This window comes from Miscanthus floridulus, chromosome 8, assembly GCF_019320115.1.
Source record: "Miscanthus floridulus cultivar M001 chromosome 8, ASM1932011v1, whole genome shotgun sequence".
Classification (NCBI taxonomy): Eukaryota; Viridiplantae; Streptophyta; class Magnoliopsida; order Poales; family Poaceae; genus Miscanthus; species Miscanthus floridulus.
The window spans coordinates 196330469-196357453 of NC_089587.1; the positions used below are offsets into that span (position 1 = coordinate 196330469).

A 26985-nucleotide genomic window follows, 5' to 3' on the forward strand; every position below is an offset into this window, starting at 1 on the left:
ATTGCAACAAAGGCATGAAACATGTGAAACATAGAATTGCAACATTTGAGTAAAATTGAAGTGTTTTGTTGCTTCATCACATGTGATCATTAGAAGTTGGGGTAGCACTTGTGTAGAGTGGTTAATCATGGTCTAATACACCTTAACTACACTTAGGGAAATTGATGGGACATTGTTTATGTGGAACAAAATGACTAAAATGCCCTCTAGTGGAGGTTTGACTTAGAATGACCTATAAAGTGCCACTGTTTGACTGATTCAAAAGACCAACCTAGAGATCTTGCATAGCTGTGCACCCTTTACCAAAGTTGTAGCCAATTTATCGAGGAACAAAAGTCTCAATATGACCATCTCATGAAAATGGCTAGAACATGTTCAAACAAGGCCCACAAGTTATATTTCCCTGTGGATTTCTTACTTAAAAATTTTTCTAAGTCATAGATGCCATTCCAGTTGGATCGAGCCAACTTTGGCTTGATACAACTCAGGATCTAGGGAGAATTAGCTGTTGATTTCTAAATCAAAGTTGTAGACCTACCATAGCTCTACAACTTTTGTATACATTACTTCCACTAACTTGTCACGGTTTAAGAGATCCAACACTGTTAATTTCGCTTGTCAGTCGTCGGCATGGAACACTGAATCAAAGTTTCAGAAAACCTTCAGTGAGCGCCGTGGCCGACCGGTGCAGGGGCTGATCACCGCGTGGCGTACATGCTCTGCCAGTGCCTCCACGTCACGCGTCCGTGCTCCAGATGAAAGCCAGCGCCTCGCTCACCCGCTCTTCATCACGCCATTTCCTCTCGGCCATCTCCTTCCACGCGAGCACGACGACCGGGAAGCCGTGGCCGCCACCGAGCCAAATACACCAAAACCGAGCGCCATTGACCGATTCCTCTGAGCCACAGCACCACCGTGAGCTCCTCCACGTCCGCGACCACACCGTCATCCCATTTTCGCCTCAGGTAGAGCTCACCGCGAAGGCGGCTCCACCGGGTCGCCATGACCGCCGCCGGCCGAGCTCGCACGTGGCTGTGCCGCTCAGGCCTCTTACCATCCCCTCTTTTCCTTGCTCTGGGTCCTGTGTGTGATGCTGATGCTCGTACGGTCACCCACTAGGGTCGTGACGCTGTCACCTCGCCAGAGCCGGCCAACCCATGGCCGCGCGCCACCATGGCCGTCGCCACTCCCTCTAGCCGCTGAAATCGCTACAATAGATGGTATCCCTAGGTGTGCATGGGTGAGGCGAACACGTTGGCACCGATGGCCTCACCGGAGCTACCACCGGCGATGAGTTACGCCGTCGTCCCTTTTTCCTCCCCTGTCTGTCTCACTGACTCGCGGGACCCGCTCATCAGTCGCCGAGCTGAGGCGGGAGCCTGACCTGGGCCGCACCGTGTCTGGGCTGTGCTAGCGCGTGCTTCGTGGGCCACCGTATTCCTCCGGGCCGGCCCAGCTGTAGTGATTAGGTTTTTCATTTTTGTTTTGTTTATTCTTTTTCACATATTTGTGTACATTTTCAAAAATGTGTATCTCCTAGTTGATAGATCCAAATGATATGGTTCCAATTTTGTTGAGTTTCTGGTAATGTCTAGTTTATATTAAAAATATAATTTATGCCATGTTCTGTTATGAAAAATGGAGTTGATAATTATCTCTTTTAATCAGGTGGAAAATATGGGTAATTATATCTTTTTCTGTGTAGCTCTAAATGGCATGAAATTTTTATGATGTACTGCTCATATCATGAATAGTTTGTAGTTAAATTTTCATACATTTTGGACACTGTATGTAGGAGTTAGGAAATTCTCTTGTTTGCATGGATGGATCTTGTGTGAATTTTCATAATTTTTCTTTAGATCCAGTAAAGGTAAAATTTGGTGAGTGCTATTCTTATGCTAGAATGATGCTAGAAAAAATGTGAAATCTGTTGCTTGACACTTTTCATTAGGGTTTCCTAATTATGCTAAAAATAGCCCTGCCATCTGTTATTTTTGATACAGCAAGTTCTGCTTGACCAATTGCTTTGAAATTTTTATGGTAGTCTATGTGAAGCATGAGATAGCTACTGTAATTTTTGTAGATTTTTCTGAATAGTTTTACTATATATTGCTTTAATCACCTAATTAACTAAATAAATTAGAAAAGGACATTAAATAATTTATTTAGAGGTTGGCACTATACTTTCTGATGTTCCTCTGGTATGTGCAACAAGTTGGTAAACTTGGTTTGGTCCAATTATGCTTTTGCATCATCACTAAATAATTAATTTAGTAAACCTGTCATTTCTGGACAGATTCCATGTTTACCTTAATTTGATTTGGTTAACGTAAGAATCATGCTTTGATGTTTATAAATGAATTGTAGAGAATTTCATAAGCTTTCCAGAATGTCCTCTTGCAAGTCATTTGAATTTATAGAACTCTTATTGTGATCGAATTAAAGGACTGCTCGTTTGCATTTGAAACTTTAACTGTTGATTTAAGTATGCCTTTACTATTTCCTAAGCTTGTGGTAATGTTCCTAGGTGTTAGGTCTTTAACTGAAGATGAGCATCTTTATCTTAGGTTATGCAAGTTAGGTAAGTAGATCTCGTTCTTCAAGTTAAGTTAGATACATGTTTTAAAGTGATTTGAATAGAGCTATTCTTAATCGGTAAACGAGTATCTATTGATGTTTCGTTAAACACTTATTGTAATCCATTCATCATGAGCATCTATATTGTTGCATTAAGTTTAGGTGTTGGATGCAAACACTTGCTGCATTATTTATTCAATCCTTGTCTAGATATTGATACCCTGAATCCTATGTAGCTCAGGTTCGTGTAGTGCTTAGCCCTGCTTAAACGTGGTAGAAGTCAGGTGATTTCCTGTCACCTGCGAGATATAGGAATATACATATGGCACGGTTGGCTATATTTGCTATTGTGGAAAAGAACCTGTCTTAATTTGAAATGAAGACCGGGCGGAGGCTTGCCGGTTTGTAGTGACTCCGTCTATGTCGCTTAAGGACTAAATCTTGGAGCCTTTCCTGTTCATGTTGAACGCATGCCTCTCTCTTGGTTGGCCGTGTCCAAAGACCGACTGTGAAGCTGAGTAGCTCAACTCAGGCCGGGAGTCGATAAGTATAAAGTACGCCTCGGAAGGGAGCCGTAGGCGTGAGTCCAAGGGCAGGTGATTTAAAAGTCCTGATCGTCCTGGCAGAAGGGTAATCCCTGAGAGCGCTGGCGCTGATCGAACCCACGAATTTGGTTCTTGAGTTGTCCCAAAGGTGACCCACGGCTACCCTTGCAAAGTATGCCATGGTGAGAGTTAGGAATACCCCCTCAGCTGAGATGTAATTCGATTCGAGTTGCCGTCTCTCCCGGTTAGTGAGAACTTGACAGGCTTATCTCCAAAGTAGATACACTAAATAATATAATGGTTCAGAAATGATGATATGATGATGACAGCCTTATTATACCTGCTATGGTTAATATTGTTTGCTCCTAATAAGTGAGTGCTCTAGTACAGGTGCAAATCTAGTGGACAGGTAAATGATGATAAACTTGACGCGAAGTTTAAATTGGTTACTATATTCATAAGCTCTTTTATGCAACTGTATCCAGCTAGCCCACCTTATAAGCCTTGCATGACCCTTGATGTCCTTTATTTCTGGTTTTGACGAGTAAGTCTAGCTGAGTACCTTCTCATACTCAGGGTTTATCTCCCACCTGTTGCAGATGACTAGTTCTACTTTGGTTGCTGCAAGTATTGCCTTCTCCTAGCTGGGGATGAAGACTAGACCGTTGGGCACGGTCTCTCCTAGTTCTCGTACCTGAAGATGCTTTTATGGGACATGACTTAGATCTGGCAATGTATTTGAAACTATGAAGTTATTTACTAAACTATGTTGCTTCCGCAAATTCGAACTTGGTTTGTAATATTTTATTTGAACTCTGATGGATGTAATCTGAATGCCACTTGTGAAATGTTGTAACGAATGATGTGTTGTGTTGAATCACTACGGTCTTGGTTTGTATGTCGAGAGTTGGTTGAAATCCTTCGTGATTTCCGGACTACCGGGATTATGGGAGCTTAAGTACAGGAATTTGATCACTTCGGTGATTGTTTTTGTACTTACGTTCTTATGATTTGGTCGGTTCTGTTACACATTTGACAACTTGTTGTATGCCGTTATAAAGCTGATGAAAATTCATAAAACACTAGAAACCACGCTCTGCTTGGAGCCTTCTAGTGGATGCATCACGGTACATTGACCTTTTGGATTTTTTTTTTAATTTTAACCCTTTTTTGAAAATAATTTTAAATCAAACACTGATGATTTTTTTTAAAACTAACACTTTTGGCCGCGCCTATTGCCCTGGCGCGGCCAAATGCCTGTGCCGCGCCATGCATGCTGGTGCGGCAGAGGGCTGACGTGGTGGCGACCAGAAGTGCTGACCACTGACGGGGCAGGGCTCTACCGCGCCACCGATCTTGGCGCGGCAGAGCCGAATATAGCTCCCGCCGTGGCTTTCCTCCTCCCGTGCAGGAGCAGCCACAGCAGCGTAGCGCTTAGCCACCGCAAAGTAGGCCACGCCCGCCTCCGCCCGCGCCAGGCCGCCGCCGAGCACGCCAGCCGCCGTGCCCGCCTCCGCCCGCGCCAGGCCGAAAGCCACGCCCGCGTGCTCCCGTGCCAGCCAGCGAGCCAGTCGCGTCCGCCCTCTCTAGGCAGCCCATCGCCAAGCACGGCACGGACACTGCGCCCACACGTCGGCGCGCCACCCCCTCAGGCCTCGGCATGGCACGGCCGCTGCAGCGAAGTACTCCCCTAATATAGTTATTATAGTTAGTTAAATTATTAAAGTGTAGTTAGTATAGCGAGTATAGTTATTAAACTATGGATATTACGTACGACGATTTCGATGACTTGATGAAGTTTCTGGAAATGGTCTTGCAGACGGATTGTTGTGTTTGAGTTTTGTATGGAGGAAGTGTCAGGAGAGAAGATGGTATATTTGAGGATATGGAAGAAGAATTGGAATGGTTTGATGAACCTCCTAGCTTCAACGACCTTTGTGTCCGTTTGAATAAAAAGTTTGGCGGTGATTTCACACTAAAGAGGAGGTTTGATACTGGAAAGACTAGGGCACACTATGTCCTTATGCCCTTACACGACCCTACTCACTGGTCCCGCTACAATAGGGTTCTTCAAGGTTCCAATGTGCCCATGGCTGAGGTGGTGGTGGACAATGGGTACAGGATGCAGGGTGTTTATGACGGCCCGTCCATTGTTGGTTTTGGAGGCAATGACCAAGAATTAGGGGTCGAAGGGGAAGCAACTCAGGATAACATGGATTTGGACGGTCAGTTGTCGCAGGAGCAGTTTCATTCAACTGCAGTTGGTTGTATAAGCAATGACTTCGATGTGAATGAGTTTGAACGGGAAGAGGAGGAGCAGGAGGAGGAGGATAGGATCGGTGATGTAGTCAGCAGTGATTCAGACGATTATGATGAGGACCAAGAAGATACAGATGCTATGCCAACATCGCCTGATGCCATGGCAGTACCTATTCATACTATGCCATTATTAGTACCAACTGAGGTTTTGTATGGTGCTCAGGCTCAGGGTAGACTAGTCACAGATTTGGCTGCAGATGATACCCCATATGATTCATGGGCCAGAATTAGCGAAGTGCAGCAGTATGTTCCACCACCACCTTACACAGCGATTGAGCTTGAGCAACTAAGGTCGAAGAACGTACCTTTCAGGGGCGTTCCGAACTATAGGGATGTCAGCATGACTGACATGGCAGTTTGTGACACCGATCTCCAGATGTGTAGGAATTCATTATACAACCATGAGAAAGAAATCCTTAGAAAGGGGATGATATTCAACACAATGTCAGAGATGAAACTCTTCCTTCAGGACTATGCTGTGTACCACCATAGGCCGTACACCATGACTCATTCGGACCAGGAGTTGAGGTACCACGTGATATGCAAAAACGGTTGTCTGTGGAGGTTAAATGCACGAAGGAGACAGAGTGATGGCAAGTGGAGGATAACTAAAGTTGTTGAACCCCACAGTTGCTTAGACAATAGGGGGAAGGAAAATCATCAGCAGCTCACTGCACGTTACCTTGCTTGTCGTATATTGGGGCTCGTTGATGACAATAACGACATCTCGGTGTCTTCTTTACAACAGTCCATATCCGGATTTGTTCAGTACGATGTGACGTATGGAAAGGTTTGGCGTGCTAAGCAAATAGCTCTGGCCATTAGATGGGGTACTTGGGAGGAAGCATACAACAGGGTGCCCCGCATCTTATATGCAATGCATTACTATAACCCTGGTTTGAAATGGTTTGTGGACACTGGAGGGATGTTTTTTCAGGACCCATTGAGGCATGTCCTGTATCGTGTGTTCTGGTCATTCGCGCAAACGGAACATGCATTCCAGTTTTGTCGGCCAGTCGTACTTGTTGATGGCACTTTTCTGACAGGAAAGTATAGGGACACCTTGATGATGGCTGCTGCTGTTGATCCTAAGGACCAGATAGTACCTGTCGCATTTGCTTTGGCAGAGGGAGAGAACAATGAATCATGGTCATGGTTCATGCGGCTTCTTCGTGTGCAAGTGCTTGGCCCAACTCGCACTATATGTTTGATCTTCGACCGTCACGTAGGGCTTCTTAATGCTGCAGCTGAGCATATAGATGGGTTCCCGCCTCTAGTACATAGATGGTGCATGAGACACTTTGTCGCTAATTTCTGACGGTGTCAACGGAAGCAGGAGGTATGTGACAAGGTAAAGGCTCTATGTTGTGTACGTACAGAGCACTAGTTCAAGGAGATAAAGAGAAAACTAGACAAGATGGTAAATGCAGCGGGAAAGGCTTGGTTAGAGGCGTAGATGGAACAGAAGGCTCAGTGGGCGTTAGCATATGACGAGGGGGGTTTCAGGTATGGCATCATGACAACTAACTCCTCGGAGTCCTTCAACCGTGTATTCATCGGAGTACGATCGTTGTCTGTGTCTAGAATTGTTGAGTTCTCCTTTCATAAGTGCAACGAATATTTTGTAAAGAGGTGGGGACTTGCACAGAGGAATATAGCTGAGCAGGGGCGTTTTGGAAAGGCTAGAGCTGAACATTTGAAGGAGACCGAGAAATTGGCCAAGCAGCACACTGCCGAGCCGTATGGACCCCGCCGTCATATCTTTAGTGTACAGGGCAAGGGTGGCATAAGCTTGGGTGGCGAACGTTATGGTGGACGAAACTACTGAGTTGATCTTGAAAAGGTAGAGTGCAGTTGCAACATCCCTTAGATCATGCATGCCCATTGCTCTCATATGATCACGGCCTGCAGGGTTCGCGGGTACAACTATGAGGATCTGCCATATATGTCACCCTTGTATCTCCGTTCGAACACCGTTAGTATTTGGGAGATGAGCTTCGAGCCATACCTTGACCCGACACAGTGGCCACCTTATAATGGTTATGACTACGTGCCGCATCCGGATCTAATGAAGGTAGGGAAGGGTAGGAGGAAGAAGAGGCGACTCAAGGGGGACATGGACACTATGAGAGGGTACAACGAAGATATGTACGGCGGGGGAGACTTCAACGAGACATGTGACAGGAATCTTTGCTCCGTTTGTAAACAATCTGGTCATAAAGCTATCTGGCATAGAGTACGAGGGCAGTAGGTGATTTTATATTGTGTTCGTATTGCATAACAAGTACTTCAAATTTGAAAATGGCTACGTAATGTTAATCTGAATATTGTTAATTTGAATACTCTAACCCTTTGTTTATTAAATTGTAATAGGATGGCCCATCCCACGCCGCACCAGCTGTACCACCTTCTTGAGGTGGAGTACAACGACCACCTTCTTCCATCGGACGATGAGGTTTCCAAGAGACGTTCGAGGGATCCTTACATTTCTGGAACTTAGTTCATTACGTCAAACTTTTATCGAATGAATATTGTCGCCGAAAACTTGCAGACTCATAAACCATTGAACATGTTGTGTGTGAACTTGTTGTTCATTTATTTGCTTCATGTTCGTTTCAACTTGCGCACGGGCGCGGCCGAACCAGTGGGCTACGGCGCTCTGTTTGAGATAATTTCGATCGATTACGTTCGTTTTACAAACCGAGTACATAATACATGGGTACAATAAATCCGAGTACATGATATATGGGTACAATAAATCCAAGTACATGATACATGACGGCGTAATAAAAAACCCTCAGTCAGAAACATACTGAGTAAGCAACTCGTCGTCCGAGTACCAATCCTCAACCACAACTATGTTGCTGTGGCTAGGCTCACCTGCATTGCCCTTATCTGCCTTTCGCCTGTAGTAAGCAGCCTCTGCGGCCTGAGTGAAGAACACGTTGTTATCCTCCTCCGCCTGCAAGCCCGCCTCTGTTAGAGCGATGAGCTCGCTCAGTCTGCCAGTGTCGTCATCAGCCTCGTCCACCTGTAAGCCCGCCTCTGCTAGAGCGATGAGCTCGCTTAGTCTGCCAGTGTCGTCCTCAGCCTCCTCCACCGGCAAGCCCACCTCTGCTAGAGCGATGAGCTCGCTCAGTCTGGCAGTGTCGTCCTCAGCCTCCTCCATCGACAGGCCCGCCTCTGCTAGAGTGATGAGCACGCTCAGTCTTGCAGTATCGTCCTCCTCCTCGTCCTCCTCATCAGACACCATAATCGGTGATTCAACGGTGCGACCAGCTCGCTTTCTGTGCTCATCTAGCTTCTTTTGTTTTGCTTTTGGAGGTTCTTCGGGCCATTTGTTCTTAGGACCATACAACCACTCCTTGAAACGACACTTCGCCATTGAATACACCTAAATAACATGACATTAGTACATGACACATATAGCTCAACTTTTGAACAAATACACTTTGCACTTACTTCATGCTTGTTTGGACACACAAACTCCAACGTATTGTCAGGGTTTATCATGGCTCGATCTCCGCAATGGCATAGAGGAGGTTTCTCGAGTCGTCTAACTGCGACTAAGTGCTTCTCCTTAGCCGTCATTAGAGGGGGTTAGGGGGAGGTGGAACCCACCGCTGGAAGTGCTCTCGTGGATTTCGCCCCCTCCACCAATCGTCGAAAAGGAGGTACCTGGGGTCAAACTTGTCTGCACCGTCGATCCACTGAAAGAAAAAGCACCTCTCATGGGTCTACATAACAAAATTCAAACAAAATATTAGTAACCTAGTAATACAAATGAAGAAAAAAAACATATGGAAACAATTACTTACATTGAAACGACTGCATGTGTAGAAGCAACGAGCCGCTGTGTCCGGATGTCTCGATTGAAACACGTCGGCCGGACGCCCACAGTCACAGTTAGGGACAGGGAGTTCAGGAGGAACGGGGGCATCTTTACTAGAAGCGTCGGGGTACAATTCTCTAGGACGACCCCGTTTCCGCCATAACTACTCCCGAAACATGTCTTCCATCTAATACAACGGTTCAAATTAAATATCAATCAAAACTACGAAGATTAATGTAAAATATAATCATTTGCAATGCAACTAAAATAATATAACCGACAATTATAGCAACAAAAAAAATACATGATAAATAAACTTCTAACTAAATAATTAACTTTAACATTGACAAAATCAAACTAATATCTTCCTTCATACATAATCTTTCTTCTAACCTTAACTCTCATTCATAATATCCTATCCACCATGGTGCCACAAACGAATATAAAATGTGCATCATTACCTTAAACGAGGACGAGGGACGGAGGCGACCGGGGAATGGAAGGGAGGGGAGGGAGGCGGCAATGGAGGGCCGGGCGAAGGGCGGGCTGCTGGCGTTCGTGGCGCGGCGGCCTGGCGCGGGCGGAGGCGGGCGTGGCGGTGGCCAGGCGCTGCGCTGCGCTGCTGCGGCTGCTCCTGCACGGGAGAAGGAAGGCCGCGGCGGGAGCTATATTCGGCTCTGCCGCGCCAAGAACGGTGGCGCGGCAGAGCCCTGCCCCGTCAGCGGTCAGCGCTCCTGGTCGCCGCCACGTCAGCCCTCTGCCGCGCCAGCATGCATGGCGCGGCACAGGCATTTGGCCGCGCCAGGGCAATAGGCGCGGCCAAAAGTGTTAGTTTTAAAAAAAATCGTCAGTGTTAGATTTAAAATTATTTTCAAAAAAGGGTTAAAATTAAAAAAAAATCACCTTTTGTAGCTTGGTTTTATATGTCAGCAATATTTTACCTGATCAGAGATAGATAATTATAAACCATGGTAGCTGCAATGGAGTATAAGAGCTGAGGCTAGCTATGCAATCCTAAGTTAAGTCAATAAGTTTGTTCCATACAAATCATCGAGGAGAGATGACGAGATGAGATTGGGGACATTTGAATTCAGAGCTTCGGTCCCTAAGAAGATGAGATGAGATTGGGGACAGTTGAATTCAGATCTTCAGGTCCTAAGAAGTGAATAGTTCCTTTTCCCATTTTTACATAGGGTATTATTGCCAGTTGTTGCATATGGATGTAGGAAGGAACTGAACCAACAAAGATGATCTTGTGGTTGTGGGTGAGGGGAAGAAATGGTTTATCAGTTCAGTAACAAAAGAGTGCAAATGAAATAAATTGAATGTATTTATTGTTTTGTTTTTCACCCAAATATAAGTCACAAGGATGTATATATTTTCGTGCTTTGTTCAGTTAATGGAATAGAGGAGCCATGACAATAACATTACTGCATGGCTTTCTCTCCATTCACATCAGGTTAATCCATCTATCATACTCAAAATTTTGTAAATTCTACAACCAAATCAAAAACATATATACTTTCACATTAAATAAATCCACAATTCAGATTTTTTACAGCCGATCAAAGGCTTGCTAGGGCATTTAAGTTGCCACAGTTAAACATAATAAAGACTATCAGATCCCAAAATTAGAACAAAAATCACAGAAATCAAGATTAACTTTGCATGTCTGCTATAATCAAGAACACTGGGATGGGAGTAAGTACTCAATCACTTATGTACAACAAGCTATTCTAGAATACTTTTGCAACAGAAGTTTGTCTAGAAGGTTTAAGTAATCATCATCATTTCTAATTTGCATAATTACTTGTTCAGGTGATAAGTGAACCAAATACAATACTGCATCATAACCATACAATGGAAACCGCATCAGAGTGCTCGCACGGAAGTGTAAATGTCGAACTGCCGACATGGACATTTCATCAAGCACTACAGCTGCACTGCAGCAAGCAGAAAGCGGAGCTCTTGGCTTAGACTGCCCGTAGTTTTACCGGTGCTTGAAGAGGAGAGAGAAGGTCCAAGCACCGGTGCCGACCATTGCGAGCGATGTCGAATTCCCAGAAAAATTGGGCACCGAGTCATGTAGAAGCATCGATGCTTCAAACCTCTCTCTAGCAACATGCATGTACATGAGAGAGAAAAATATGCACAAGAGAGAGGAAAGCTATCTACAGTTGTTGCTTTTTACTGTTTAGTGGGTCCTACACGATGCTTGCCCATTGCAGCTTGTCTCCATCGATGCTGAGTTTCTGCTTTAAGTTTTGAGCATCGATGCACACACTGTGGCCAGTCTTAGGACGTTTGGAACAGAGCAACCAGAAAAAACAAAGGAATGCGACGAAGGTGTAGTACCAATACAGAGCATTGGAAAAGTACATAAATATATAAGAAGAGGTGTTTGAAACATGCATAAGATAAGAAACATATTAGTGCTTAATACTGATTGATTAACTTCATCTTTTTAGTACATTTGGGTATGAGATTTTAGGGTGTGTTTGGTTGGGCTGTGGCTGTGGGAAAAAGCTGCTGTGGGCTGTGAGCTGTGGGAAAGCTGCTGTGGACTGTGAGCTGTAGAAAAGCTGAAAGCTGTTTGGTTAAACAAGTATAAAATACACCTTCTATCTTTATCTCTCTTGAAACAACTATAGAAGAGCTTTTTATTCCACCAATTTCGAAAAGCAGAAAGCCAAAAGCCAAAAGCAGGGTCAAACCAGCTTTCAAAATTGTACTACGGAAAAGCAGCTGCTTCTGAAAAAGTCGCCTGGAAAAGCAGCCCCTTTAGTTGGGCTTTTGGCTTTTAAGACCAAAAGCCAAAGCTAAAAGCACAACCAAACGGACCCTTAGTTGGCCGGTTCACAGCTAGTACCTTTCTATATTTTAATATATTTTTTATTTGGAAGTACTATGTCCTTCCCTCTTTATTGCCGGTTGCATAGCGACGTCTCTCTGTCTGATTGTCTCCCACCCTCATCCCCTCTCTCTCTCCACCGTGTGCTTGCCTCGGCCATCCATGGAAAAACTTTGGATTGGTGTGGATGTTTTTTATAGAAATACTATACAATACATATGTGTTTTAGTAAAAAAAAATACATTGATATTTTTTATCTCTCTCCCTCTCTCTTTCTCACTGGTGACCATCGGCGCCGGCGTCGGTGACCGGCGAGCTCGCCCCGGCGCCCGCGCCCGGCCCGCCTCCCTGCACCTATGTCGGCCATGGCAGCGGTGGCGCCCACGCCCGGCGCGCCTCCCCGTGCCCGCGCCGGGCATGGCAGTGGCGGTGGCGGCGACGGTGGATCTGTGATTTGTCTTTCCATAGAAAAAAAATTGTGATCTGTGATCTGTGGAAGCTGGAGGCCAGAGATAGAAGAAGGGTGGAGGCTGTTGGATCTTAATTCTATGGTGCAAAAAAATTTATGTGTCGAAACTACGTAAAACACATGGTTATTATTCATGTGTTTTGGGTAGAAAAGCAAAACATTCCTCCGGAACGGGAGGATCGTCCTTTCCTTCCATCCAAACATCCATGATGTCAGCAAAACGGAGGAAGAGCACTCCTTTAAAATTCCCGTGAAAAAACTCCGTTCCAAACAAGGCCTTAACAGGAAGGGCGTCGCTGTTTTTGCACATTGCTCAGGGATCAACGAGGGCGATGGATAGCAACACGCGTCTCGCCGGCACCGTCTCGTGACTCTCGTCGGTGGCCCATGCCCACGCCGGTGGCGTCCGCCTCACGCGGGGGTCCTGTACATCCGTGCCGTGAATCCGTGATGTGGTCGGTTCGCTACGGCGCCTCGCCGGTGGGCGGCGGCCGCGACTAGCTGCTCCAGGGGACCACGCTCATGCGACGCCGCGCTCAGGTCGCCTGCGCGGGCCACACGGCCGCGCCGCCTCGCTGATGGCTGGCGCCTGCGCTTGGGGTCCGCGCCTCCGCAGTGGCGGCAGTGTCTGGCTACCCTGGGGCCTACGCCCGTGCGACGCCGTGCTCGGCTCGCACGCGCGGGCCATGCCGTCTCGCTGGGGAGCTACATGCTTGGCGCCGCCTCGCCAGCAGGCGTCGCTCCTGCTTAAGGTCTGCGATGGCGACCACGGCCGGGCTGGCGGGCTGCCGACGACCGGCGACTGCAGAAGAGGGGGACTTGCAGGCTGACGGCGCGGCTGAGGCGGCTGGCTGCAGACGGTCGGCGCAGTGAGGTGAGGGCCGTGCGGGCGAGTGCAGGCCATCTGTGGGCTAGGCCAAACCCACCAGGTCACCAAGCCGAAGCATAGCCTGTGGAAAGCCCACGGCCACGGATTAGGCCCACTCATCCGCCACGGCCCAGCCACTACACCTCCTGCTCAAACCCTAATTCACCAATCCCCTCCATATAAACGCCGCCTCTACTGGAATCCCCGCATCGCCGCCGAGCTTTTGGTAGAGCACCTCGCCTCAATCCATCCGACGCCAAGCCAGATCTGCAACGCGAGTTTAGAACACCTTCAGATCGTTGATGCATCTTGCTTTCTTTTCGTAATCTGTTCTCTGTGTCAAGTGAGATGGATGGCAGTGACGACTCGGTAATATTCAAGCTCAACAGACCGAATCACAGGTCTCTCTCTACACGAGTTGATCTGTATGCCGATTTTTCCGCTGAACCAAGCCATCTAATTTCTCTATTTGGGTCTCTTGTTTATTTGCTATTCGATTCGAAATATTTTCTCCGGGAGATTTCTTTTTTTGTTTGCCTTTTTTTCCTCATTGGAGCGTGGAACAGACTGTTGCGATGAGGATACCAAGCTCCCTCTTCTGAAAGCATTGAGGACACTCGCTGGCAGAATCGAACCAATAACCATATTGCCACCACTGAGTAACTACAGATCCCCTCCAATCTTTTTTGTTGTTGTTTTTCTTGCTCCGTAATTTGATTTTGGATAGTGAAGATCAACTGATGCATAATCCAACACTTGATCCGAGGTCGGCTTCTGCCGAGCGAGTGATGCACAGGCATCTCTGAATCTGAATCCTGATTTTTTGTGCTGAACCGTCTCTCGCTGATCTGAATTTTTGTGTTGTTGAACTGTCATTGTATCAGATGATGAAACCTCGAAACTATCTTAGGACACCTTCTGACACAGTGCTGGTAGCTCTGTGAGTGAGAAGGCAATTCTTTTCTGATGATACTCTTTGATTTTGCCTTTTAATATCGTTTTTTGGTATCTTTTGGTCTTTAAAATTGTTTGCTCTAGGCAGGTATATTTACAACCTTACACTGTCATGTGATCTGTATGTAAGCCAATGATGATTAGCTATACATCTGGAATTACCGTCAGATTTACTTATGACGAAGATTGTCTGGCTTGCTGAGGCTTATGCAAGTATACGTATTATACATCTCTGTTTTCGTCATGTACTCATGTTAGTTTAATCTAATTATGTAGACGTAGTTGCAGTCCCATAGTCCCAATGAGGATCTCAAGACCTACCGATAGGAAGTGCCGTTTGACACTGTAAACAGCAGCTGCTTCTTTCTGCTGCAGTTGTCTATTCTTCGACCATAACCTTTGTGGTTTGGTCTGGGATGGAGCCCCATCTGTATTTGTTGGATTCAGCTGTGGTGTGTGATTTAAATCGGGTCTCTGAGGGGTCATAATAACTGCCTGTTAATTTATTCAACATGTTTTAGTTATGAACTGTAATGAAATGAGATTTGGGCCTGATGCCACGTCTCTGTTAGCCACGGCATTGACCAGAGATGCTATGATTGGGCCGAAACAAAGTTGTTTCAACATTTCACATGTTGATAGGAACCTGGGGACTGCTTCTCTATCTGTCCACAGAGCCGGTTAATGTGATTACATTTTTCTGCACGCGCACTCTATTTTAAATTACTTTGTTTGCATTGTGTATGGCGATGATGACAAAGCTAAGGCTTGTTTCTCAACATTCGCAGTAGCCGCCCAAGAGCTTTCGCCCTGCCAGGCTTGAGAGCTAGTGCTGTTAATTCCTTCCTTGGATGTCTGAGCCATATATGTTTCAAACATTTTTTTTCGTGCCTATGTGTTAGACATTTGATTTTTGATTGCAAATGATGACAAAATCAAGGCTTGTTTCTCTACATTCGCAGTTGCCGCCTAAGAGCTTTCGCCCTGCCAGGCTGGAGAGCTACTGCTGCTAAATCCTTCCTTGGATGTCTGATGCAAAACAATAAGAATAATGAGTTGTTTTTGTTTGTTCTTTGGTGTTTGCCTTTGTTTTTTGTTGAGAGTTTGAATTGTTGGCTTGTTCTCTACATTTGCATTGTGTTTGATGTTTGCCATTCTTTCTTTGTTGAGCGTTGAATCTCTGACTCTGCCCAATGATGATAGAAGTGAAGGCTTGTTCTGTACATTCCCAGTTGCCGCGTTAGAGCTTTCGCCCTGCCAGGCTTAGAGCTGATGCTGCTAATTCCTAACTTGGATGAGTTAATTTTTCTTTGAAATCTGTTAAATCGTTACCTTGTGCTTCAATGTATTCAATTTATTGGTTGTGTATTATTTGAAGAAATTGTAAGAATATGCAAGTGTTATTGCAGATTGGAAAGGTTGAGTGGCCATGCAATCAATTTATTGATTCTGTATTATTTGAAGAATTTGTAAGAATATGCAAGCTTTGTGGCAAAATAGAATGATAATCAGTTTCATGGGTCAGTATTGCTGGATGAGGTTTTAAGTGCTGCAAGACGGAATAGATGAGGCAGTTTTCCGAGGTGGCTGAGAGCATCTCCAACAGTCTTTCTAAATCATCATTTGGAGAAATATTTGTATAAAAATTGTTTTCTATATCTTTTATTAGCAGTTTTTTTTTTTTTGGTATCTCTAGAGAGTCGTTCTCGTCTTTTATTTTTGGTAAGAAAAAATCTGGAATAGAAGATGGTTATATTGGGATGATCATTTAGAAAATTTATTGAAGAGTAGTTTTTACCAAAATCTCTATTCCTAAACATTTAGATGATACGGGGTCTCTCGAGATGCTCTGAAATAGATGAGACAGTTTCGTGAGGTTTTGTATGGTTCAATTGGTAGAGTTCGGGTTCCTATGTAGAGCTTCGCCGGTGGAGCTGAGAAGCCAATCCGGTTTCTCTGTTAAAAAACGGGGGCTACTTAGCAGGAACGACGACAGTGCCCTGGCAAAGTGCCAAACAGTTGGGCCGCTGACAGTCAGCCCTGTTTGGCACTTTGACAAGTAAAAGGATTGCGATTGCGGCTCACTCAAACGCTATGCCGATGCTGCTACAGGTAGAAGCAGACAACAAAATAGCAATGCACCCTCTCCTCCAGTGCAACGCGGCCACAACATTTCCATGTGCGTCGGCGGGCGTGTCTACCTTTTTATTTTAAATGATATTCAGCTGAATAGCTATTATTTTTTAAAAAACTTTTGTATACATAGTGTATGTGTATTCACATTAGAAGAAACGAATAATAAAGCCAAAACCATACTGTATTCATGAGTTCATAGCATTACTATACCTTCCCAATTTAACGTGGGTTAGTTATTTGTCAGTACGGATTTTGCCGTGGACATAGAATTTTGCCACGGACAATGTATTCACATTAGAAGAAACAATAATAAAGCCAAAACCATAGTGTATTCATGAGTTCAGCATTACTATACCTTCCCAATTTAACTTGGGTTAGTTATTTGTCGGTACGGATTTTGCCACGGACATAGAATTCTATTAATAACCCATTGTTTGATTCAGTAGAACTACTTTAGGAGGCCTCAAATTATAAGAGATCGAACTTATTCTATTTTATTTATATAGTGCGATGGATGGTTCTTTTATTTTTACAGCACTGCTAGCGTCCGGACGCCTGCGGCTACAAAAAAGACAGATGAAACATCCATCGCACTTGAAACATGCGTCTAAAACATTTGAAACACACAAAAAAGACAGATGAAATACTCGAAGCATGCGTCTAAAACACGCGAAAAAACTTACACAACATCCAGATAAAACACTTGTAACACATGTGAAACATATGCAACATCTAAATAAACACACTTGCAACATACGTCTAAAAACAAATGAAACATTGGGCACAGACGTTTACAACATATGCAACATCCCCATCTAGTTTTGCAACATCCGTATGAAACAATTGCAACATATCTCTGAAACATTTAAAATGTGCGCTTGCAACATGCATCGTATCCTAGTGTGGCATCCTTCACCGTATGTATGTAGCAAGAAGTGAGGCCGGAGGGCTTCCGCACCAGGGGCCGGTGCTTCTCCTTGCGCTGGCAGTGGCTGTCGGCGTCGTCGGGAGGGGCGGGCAGAGCAAGAGCACCTGGACAGGCGGCGGAGCAGTGGCAAGTGTAGCGAGGCGAGCGCGCGGAGCAGTAGGAGTAGCTAGGACGGGCGGCGGAGCAGCGACAAGTGCAGCGAGGCGAGCGCGCGGAGCAGGCGCAGGAGCAATGACGGCGAAATAGGACAGAAGCAAGAGCAGGCGGGGCGGGCGGTTGGAGCAACGGAAGGGACGTGGGGCGCAGAGCAGAGCGGGGGGGGGGGAGGGGGGCGGGTGTGGCGCTGCCACGCTGGAGAAGGCCACGACGAGTGGACCCCGCGATGGAGACTCTTGCAGCGGTCGCATGTGTGCGACACGATGGAGGAGCTCGCGATGGTCGCATGCGTGCGGTGGTGGGGGAAGGATCGCATGCGTGTGGCGGTGGGGGAAAGGAAATGTCGCTGTCCTTTTTTCTTTTTGCAGAAATCGTGCTGAAGGTGGAGTGAAGCAGGTCTATTTGGCCCGATCGCTGCACAGGCCCGGCAACCGGGCGTACGACAGAAGCGCTTGGACGAACGCTCTCACTAAAGCATTATCGTTTTTTTATAGTGCGATGTGAACACTACTTTTCTGCTTCCAACTCTCCCCTTTGTCTCAAACCCTAGCTACGGCGGACTCTTGACTCCGGCGTGTAATTGTGGCCAGTGGCGGAGGGAAGGGGGCAGGGGCTGAGGGGGGCCAGGCACCCCCCAACCTTCCCATGCCTCCCATAATGCACCCCTAAATTAGGTGCTTACTTATCTAATTAGCTAGCTAATGATACTATTTGTACTACATTTTTTTTGTACTTACTCCATATTAATCTCTAATAGTATTTTATATAAATAAAAATTAAGTCTTCGTAATATTTCCTCCGTATCTTTTGTTTTTATTATTGCCTATCAGACATTAGTTTGTCCTCATAACACACACTCTAATTAGCTAGTTAACTGAAAATCAGTGCTTTCCTTGTTATCCTTCTAAATTGATCTCCAATGAAATGTATATTATTTAGCATTAGCGAGTGTACTCAACATTTAAACGCCACCGTTTAATTGTCTATTTGAACAACCATTTTCCTGTTTAAGTGACTGTTTTGTCCGAGGCTAAACGACAAGTGACCGATTGTTTGCCACTTAACATTTAGGATCTAGTGCTAATTAAATTTGGCCCTGTTTAACTACTTATTATTACCGTAATTCTTTTTTTGGCCAAAGAATTAGATTGATCTCCGGGTGAAGGTTAGAGGCCTGAGGCTAATTAATTTTCCTTTATTTTTTTAGTTTTTCTGTTTTCTTTTGTATTACTGAAACGTTTATTTGAGTGTTCCGTATACCTTGCCATGTATATATTTTAATTAACTGCGTGATTGTTGCCGGTTTTCGTGGCCCCCTATATTTAAATCCTGACTCCGCCCCTGCGCGTGGCAGCGGCAAGCAGTGTCGTGGTGACCGATACGCGCAGGGGCCGCAAGGTGCGAGGCTGCGAGCGGCTGAGGGAGCGTTCTAGGGCAGGGCTAGGACTGTGTGCGGTGACGGCGCGGCTATAGTGCATTGGTGCCGAACTGCCAGGGGCCGGGTCGGATGGGTGCACACGAGTGCCAAGCGCCGCATTTAAAGTGTAAATTCATTGTGGCCAGCTTGCGAGGCCAGCATGTCCACGTCGATTCAAATTTTTTGGTCCGTCAGATCTTTGAATTGATGGCCCAGATCTCTTGAAGCCGATTTCGTCGGGAGCGGCTTCTTAAACTTCTCGTGAGATTCCCAGGCTTCTTCTGTACTTCTCCGGCTTCACGTTTAAATCCGGTGAGACAGATATATACCGCCGCTCCCGCTTCTCCTTCCAGCTCCTCCCCCCTCCCGATGGTTCCCAACCCCGACGCCCTCCTTCTCCTCTCCGCTCGCTCCCTCTCTCTCTCGATCGATGCGGCCAGGGCGACGGTAGACGGAGCGAGCGGCCCGGCGCAGCTGCGGCCGCCCTCCTCCTCCCCTCCCCCCGCGTGCCCTCCCCTCTCTCTCCCTCTCTCCTCTCTACTCGCTCCCTCTCTCTCTCTCTCTCCCGATGCGGCGTGCGAGAGCGAGGCGGCGCGGGTGCGGCCGCCATCCTGCCACACAGCGCCGAACGCCACCGCTGCTGGCGGTGGCTGTCCTCCGCCACGCCGCAGCGCGGGCCCTGCTGGTGGGCGCCGCCGTGGCTGCCTTCTTGGCGCCGCCTCCTTCCTCTGGTCTGCGTGTGCTCAGGCTACAGTAAACCCTAGATTGTCAGCGCTCAGTGCCGAGCCCGCCCCCATCTCCTCTCTCTCTCTCTCTCTCTCTCTCTCTCTCTCTCTCTCTCTCTCTCTCTTTCCCTGTGCCGTGCGTGCCCCTATGGCTGCAACTGTCCTCTCCTTGCTGGATCAAGTGCGGCGGCACCATAGCGGACGGCCGCGGACGCGCTCCTCATCCAGGTTCGTGTGCCTTGCATTTTGTTGAGGTCACCACCGGCCCAGCGCATGCTTCAGATTGCTTGAACTATCAGACCTTTAATTCTGCAGCCCAACAATTTTCGCTGTTACATTACTGCTGCTGAAATTCATCTTCCATTGTGTGCGTGTTTTATGCCCCTTGTATAGTCTTTGGCAACAGAGTAATAAACTTGTCATTTTTAAGTATTTTCAATGCTTAGCTTGGGTAGGGTACCTACTGAGTACCTGTCAATGGAATTGGTATTATAAGGTGTAAACCCATCGTAATTTCTTGATTTGCATTGATGTCAACTTCATATATGTTTGATTTCCAAGATTGATCTTTGCAACAGGGGTTGCTATTTTGAGGCTGGAGGTGTGCTTAAACTGGAAACATCCCTTACTGTTGCCCTCAAAATGGCATTGGAAACTTGGGCTTCATGGGTGAAAGAGAGAATCGATCTAAGGCGAACACGAGTATTCTTCCGCACATGTGAACCGTCTCATTGGAGGTGTGTTTTTGTACCATACAAATGAGGTTTTGCTTCCTTCCCTATTGAATTTTAGGAGTAGGTACAATTCAAAATGAAGATATAGAGAACTGCATCCTCAAAATTACGTTATGACTATGTGGCTACTCAAAAAACAATTAAGCACTGTGCGCAGGTCATTTTGAGAAAGTACATACTTAGTGTTTTTTTTTTCACATTTACAGTGGCTTGAATCAAAAGGTGTATGAAGTAACAGATCAACCTACAACTGAGGCCAATGGAAATGACAGGAGAGAATTTTGGTATATACTTGCTGCGGTTGTGGCAAATATGAGTGTCCCTGTGACCATACTAAATGTGACTTTCATGGGGGCATTTACAAGTGATGCTCATATTGGCCTTTCGAGTCATCCTAATACCATACTTGATTGCAGCCACTTCTGCCTTCGAGGAGTTCCAGATGCTTGGAATGAGCTTGTATTTTCCCACCTTTGTGGCAAATATGAGTGTCCCTGTGACCATACTAAATGTTACTTTCATGGGGGCCTTTAGAAGTGATGCTTATATTGGCCTTTCGAGTCATCCTAATACCATACTTGATTGCAGCCACCGGTGCCTTCCAGGAGTCCCCGATGCTTGGAATGAGCTTGTATTTTCTCACCTTTTGACAAATGGTGAGTTCCTTATTTAGGAACATTCTTATATGTTTTTTTATAGATGTTCCTAAGTCATCCAAGTAATATTTTAAGGCTTGTTCCAATGACGGAGCCAGGAAAAAATTATAGCTGGGGCGAATTGCAATGACAAAATGATCCAAAAGGCACCGCATTCACATCGCACCTTATTAACATACTACAATCACACAAAATCCACATACTACGATCACCCCAATTATTACAAAAACGCTGCAATCACAAATGGTATGTTCACATACCTCAAATTTGAAGAATAAACTAATAGTTCTTGATCACTTAATCCATATACACCTTCACCCTCCTCGTGACGGACCTCCTCCCCTCCTCCCTCCATCGGAGCAGAGCAGTAGAAGCCAACATCGCTAGGAGGCGGGCGGGGGCGCCGGGCGGCGCCGGGCCGGCCGGGTGGCAAGCCGGTGTGTCGAGCGGCGGGTGGTGATAGGCGAGTGGCCGCTCTGGCACTCCGCGTCCGTGTGGCGCGGTGCCCTGTTAGCCAGTGGGCGGCGGGCGGCTGGGCGGCGACCAACTCCTCGCGAGTCGCGACCTCGCCTAGGGCGTCGGTGCGTCGCTGCAAATTGGGGAATTGGGGAACGACTCCACCGGTTGCCAATTGGACTTAGGGAAGTAGTGTGCGACGGTGGGCGGGCCTCTCACCTCTATTGGGCTGAACAATGTGAAGAAAAAGCCCATCTTCCGGTTTCTTCCTCCATGCACCATCGCGCAGGTAGCTCTGCTCGTGCTTGCGACTCCTCGCCGCCAGGGACCTGAGTTTAAGGAAGAAGCGGGGGTCCGGGGGTCTGGGACGAGCTCGCCGGTAGCTGGGGCGGCCGCCCCACCCCGCCGCTAGGGTGGCTCCGCCAGTGGCTTGTTCTAGGCATGTAATATGCTAGTTTCCTTTTATTGCTCAAATATTTCATGGCTTCTGTTGATTTTTCTTTGATGTGTATGTAGCAAAACATCGCTCATTGATTCCTCTCAAATTAGATGCAATCCTAGGAACACACTAAGTAAAGTTCGGCTGAGAGATTAACAGACCATTCATATGGGACCATTTGATATGCGATTTAGATCGACACAGGGAGATTGAGTATTTTCCTACTCAGTGCTACCTCTTAGGCTTCCTCTGGGTTTGCCTGAAAGATTAAAACATCAGAGTCCAATATCTTTTCTGCTTATGCTTCAGATTGTGCCTTCCGGAATTTGGACTGACGTGTCCACCTTATTTGATATGCTTAATTCATTATAGCTCCATGGTTTCTCATGCCTCCTCCTGTCTGTGTAGTTTGGAAGCGTCTTTTCGATATTCACATATTCTAGCGCCATAGGCCTGTGGACGTTTCGGTTTAGCTTATAGCCCTGGTGTATGTGCTACTTTTGTTCGTCACAAATTTTTGCAGCACCAATGGGTCTCTTTTTGCTTTTGTTGGGCAGCCAACGCGCATCAATTTTACGCCTTTGTTACTGTCCGTTCATTCTTCTGCATGCTCGTTTCTGCTTCTTAGATGGATTCTGTACTAATCCGCTTCGTCTTGTTTGTGTGTGCACATATAAACATGTTCCTCCTAGGTATATGTTACACATCCAGATTTAAATCTAAAGTCTGTTCTTATATTCTCTGACTCTTTGACACAGATTGCCCTGCAGCTGGTGGTTTCCAGTTGTTCCACTTCGCCTTCTTGTCCTGCTGTTCAACACATTGTCCCCTACAATAGCTGTGGACTCCACGCCCTTTGGTATCTCAAGGCACTTTTCTCCATGCCATCCTCACTTCTCGTGTTTTCTCTACGATACGTGCTCTCCTTGCAAGCGCCGGGGCCAGGTACGTGTGTGCAGCTGGCTCCCCGGCCTTCATTGCTGGAGGAGGCCCACACCAGTGTAGCTGACCCGTTGCGCACGGCGGAGGTGGGCTCTTTGCCCCCCCTCCCTCCCCTAAGAAGCCATTTGCTCCTGCCACTCTTGTTTTAAAACGTGTGGATCATGCAAACAACTGATATCCTCTATTGTACGGTGATGATTAATTGTTTCATTTCTCTTTTTTATCTACTGAGGCTTTGGGGTTGTGCAGTGATTAACTTTTTGGGTGCTGAGACGGTACGACTATGCAGTGATGATCTGTTATATCACCCTTCCATGATTCTTGCTACTGCGTTTGTTTTGTGATGACAATGACACTATAACTTAGCAATTCTCTTTTGCATGTGTTCTTCTCTTTGCTTTGTTTGCTACATTCTGTGCATTTGTTACCGAGCACAAGTCTATTGTGACGTCTTTGCGTCGTGCGTCTCAGATGGCCAGCGAATTCTTTGGTATCTGAAGGCGCTGTTCTCCATGCCATCCTCGCTTTTCCTCTATGATAAGTGTTCTCCTTGCAAGCGCCGGGGCCACGTACGTGTGTGCAGCTGACCCCCTGGCCTTCATCGTTGGAGGAGCCCCACACCAGTGTATCTGGCCCGTTGCATACGGTGGAGGTGCGCTCTCGCCCGTTCTCCCCCTTCCCTTCCCTCCCTCTCGTCACTGTTATTTGCCCCCCCCCCTCTCCTAAGAAGCCATTTGTTGCTGCCACCTCCATTGTATGGTGATGATTAATTGTTTCATTCCTCTTTTTTACCTACTGAGGCTTTGGGGTTGTGCAGTGATGAACTTTTTGGGTACTGAGACGATAGGACTGTGCAATGATGATCTGTTATATCACCCTTCCATGATTCTTACTACCTGCATTTGTTTTGTGATGACAGTGACACTATAACTTAGCAATTCTCTTTTGCCTGTGTTCTTCTCTTTGCATTGTCTGCTACATTCTGTGCATTTGTTACTGAGCACAAGTCTATTGTCAATGACGTCAATGATGATTCTGTTGTTGCTTGATGATAAATATTTCTTGCCTCTAATTTCAGCTTCCCAGACTCCTTAGGATCAGCAGAAAAGAGATGTTCGCCCTGGCCGCGAAGGAGCTGAAGCTGACCATCCAGTCAGAGGCAACCACACAGACTGACGACGGCATGTTCGTCAGTAGACTAACCCTTGGCAATATGCTGGCAAGAGTTTCCTATGACATCGAAACCAAAGAATTTATTGGCGGTGCCGCAATCTCGAAGAACTTAGCGATTGAGAATGCATACCACAGTATACTTAAGTACCTTGAAAACGAGAAACGGATTGAGATTGATGACTACAATGCGGAACGTGTCTCAGAACTAAAGGCCGACATGCTTTTCTCTAAAACATGGCTTATGCTGTTTGAAGATAAAGCTAAAAAACTAAAACAAGATATCAGTGCAAAGAACACGGCGCTACAACGGTTTTTTCACTCCTTAAATTCAGTGTGCCTTGAAACGTCCTCCATGGTCCCCCTCCTCGCATGCAAGCAGGCATCGCCAGCGAAAAAAAGAGCACGCCAGCAGCCGATTTGCAGCAGCGGCAACACAGATCCGTCGTCGGTTTACTCCAAGCTGTCCATGACCTTGTCCAAGCTACGTGCGGAGCTACTCCGACTTCTTGAACCTGCCGACCAGGACATGTCCCCCCATCTGAACAAGCTACGACCTGAATGGCCCTGCGCTACACCTGACAGGATCGGTACAACTTCTGAAACCAGCACCCCTTCGTTCGACATTCTCTCCAAGTGTGCAATCTATCACTGCGAGCGTCATCTGTGTTGTGTTAGCCTGGCTCCTGAATTCTGCATCGCTAGCAATGTTCTCTTGCCACTTTTGTGTAAAATTACATAAGACAGCTACCATGGCAAACTCTATGTTTCGTATAATATATGCTCGCTACAGTATCTCATCATCGTTGATAATTACAGCTGTCAGTTAGGTAACTCAATTTTAGTTAGGCGCCTATAATATTTGTTATTTGTCAGCATTGTGCCATTTCCCAGATAGATTTTCGGCCATTTCTCGCGCGCATGGGCGCGCGCAAATCACTAGTTGTCTTTGATAGGATGCATCCACGGTCCACAAGAATGCTTTCTCCGTAGATTTGAAGTAATTTTGCTAATTGACCTTTTTCAACATATTACTTATGAAATTTGTGAATGCCAAAAACTAGGTATATGTATAAAAAAATTGTTTGTTGAAAATTTTGAATACCATCCATTGAATCCTTACTATGGATAGCTCTACCGGTGTTTTTCTCTCGATCACGCAAAATGTTTACACGTCTTTGTATTAAGACAGAGAAAAGGTTCAATGCAACACGCCTTAACGGCGCCCTATGGGGTAAAAATAGTTATACATGGACGCTCGAATCTTCCCTAGTGTATTGTAAGCTATGCTGGCTAGGAAGCCTATGCTCGGGCTGCCAAGCGACGGCGACACTGCTTGCACGCCCACCTCACCATCCGTCGGGAACAACTCACACAACGCCTGCATATGAGCAGGATCACCGTTGAAGATTTCTTCATATGCCTTCAGTGCCGACGTCGACGGAGACAACATCCTGCTAGTTAATCCCAGACGCTTCATGACAAGGTACTCACCTCGCTTGGATGCCGGGATATGAGATATGCTCTGTGCCGCTATCAGTTTGCTCTGCATGGGGAGCGCGGGTGGTGCACATCTGTCGTGGGCTGTATTATCACCAGGTAGCTCCAAGAGTGGCGGCCGCCTCCTCTATGTGATCCGTTCGGTGAAGCGCTTGAGGTGTCTGTCGGCCGAAGCCATCTGAGGAGATGGAGTGCGGTCGGCGACGTCCGCGGCAAGCGTTAAAACATTTAGCTCAAGTCACTTTAAACTCACACATGTTTCTATACTATCATGATAGGTTATTTTATTTTATTTTTTTAGTTCATATAAGCTAACAAATTGGCTCCATTGTTAAGGTGGCCTAAGGCGCTCCTTGTGCTCCCTGATCCGGTTCCACGCTCCAGATAAACAGTTGTGCACAGGCTGTGTGCTCCGGTTCAACATATACTGATCTGCACTATTAAACACTGTATAGCTAGCAGCAACATGGAAATGGCTGAGCCAGAACCCGCGAAAACTGCATCGAACTCGCCCTAAGTCATATGGAAAGTGATGCGCTCTCCACGCTCGACCCTTCCACACGCGCGGCGCGCCCGCACCCGCGGCCGCGCCCGCACAAGGACGCCATCGGATCCTTAAAAGCCATTCGGACATCTCAGGTTGAAGACTGGACGGAAAAATTCCCGTTCGACCCGTTCAGTTTTCTATTTTGTTCCGCCTCTTTCCGTATTTGTGGGATCCTGTTTCCGTAATTCGTATTTACGGAAACGGGTTTTTTTGTCCGTTTCTGCGGGATCTCGTTTTTATCCGGAATTGACCCATATTTATTTCGTTTTTCATCCCATTTTCTATCCATGTGAGATATGCCTAGAAATTGATATGTTCATAAACCTATTAATCACCAATTATGCATGTTAACGTTTTAACGCATGGCATTGCAGTGAATATTGGATCGACAACTTCACATGTGTATATTATTTTATGACTTTGTTCATGTATATTAGAGAATATTTAATCATATTATTCTAACTTAATTTTCTGGCTCTCCATCCGTATTTATCTGTTTCCGTACTTCCGTATATCCTCATCCATTTTTAATTCTATTTTTTTTTCTGATTCCGGTCCGTTTCCGCTAAAAAATATAGAAACGAAAACAGGAGAGGCGTTTTACCGCCTGTTTTCCTCCGTTTTCATCTCTAAGGACATCGCCATCCGCCATTCCGATCCTAAAATCCTGACGGAACTTGCACCGCCCTTCCTCTTCCGTTCAATCGCCAGTCAGGGCACAAAGCACGCACGACAAGCCCAAGCTAAGCGAAAGATCATGGCAC

The 26985-nt window shown here is 46.3% G+C and overlaps 8 non-coding genes and 2 pseudogenes across 8 annotated transcripts; 9 read left to right on the forward strand and 1 right to left on the reverse strand.

The window, feature by feature from the left end:
* Positions 1 to 13388: 13388 nt before the first annotated feature.
* Positions 13389 to 14341, reverse strand: LOC136470460 (uncharacterized; annotated as a pseudogene).
* On the forward strand, positions 13813 to 13918 carry LOC136478893 (small nucleolar RNA Z107/R87). Its single transcript, XR_010764554.1, has one exon. It is a non-coding gene; the product is annotated as a small nucleolar RNA Z107/R87 (small nucleolar RNA).
* On the forward strand, positions 14027 to 14124 carry LOC136478556 (small nucleolar RNA R30/Z108). Its single transcript, XR_010764282.1, has one exon. It is a non-coding gene; the product is annotated as a small nucleolar RNA R30/Z108 (small nucleolar RNA).
* Positions 14182 to 14279, forward strand: LOC136478906 (small nucleolar RNA snoR31). Its single transcript, XR_010764564.1, has one exon. It is a non-coding gene; the product is annotated as a small nucleolar RNA snoR31 (small nucleolar RNA).
* On the forward strand, positions 14338 to 14435 carry LOC136478891 (small nucleolar RNA snoR31/Z110/Z27; annotated as a pseudogene).
* Positions 14436 to 14542: 107 nt separating this feature from the next.
* On the forward strand, positions 14543 to 14625 carry LOC136478899 (small nucleolar RNA snoR77Y). Its single transcript, XR_010764559.1, has one exon. It is a non-coding gene; the product is annotated as a small nucleolar RNA snoR77Y (small nucleolar RNA).
* Positions 14626 to 14710: 85 nt separating this feature from the next.
* LOC136478868 (small nucleolar RNA Z112) lies at positions 14711 to 14898 on the forward strand. Its single transcript, XR_010764536.1, has one exon. It is a non-coding gene; the product is annotated as a small nucleolar RNA Z112 (small nucleolar RNA).
* A 65-nt stretch (positions 14899 to 14963) lies between these two features.
* LOC136478908 (small nucleolar RNA snoR2/U65) lies at positions 14964 to 15113 on the forward strand. The gene has a single exon (XR_010764566.1). It is a non-coding gene; the product is annotated as a small nucleolar RNA snoR2/U65 (small nucleolar RNA).
* A 46-nt stretch (positions 15114 to 15159) lies between these two features.
* On the forward strand, positions 15160 to 15278 carry LOC136478943 (small nucleolar RNA SNORD14). The gene has a single exon (XR_010764588.1). It is a non-coding gene; the product is annotated as a small nucleolar RNA SNORD14 (small nucleolar RNA).
* A 55-nt stretch (positions 15279 to 15333) lies between these two features.
* Positions 15334 to 15452, forward strand: LOC136478936 (small nucleolar RNA SNORD14). The gene has a single exon (XR_010764582.1). It is a non-coding gene; the product is annotated as a small nucleolar RNA SNORD14 (small nucleolar RNA).
* Positions 15453 to 26985: the final 11533 nt, after the last annotated feature.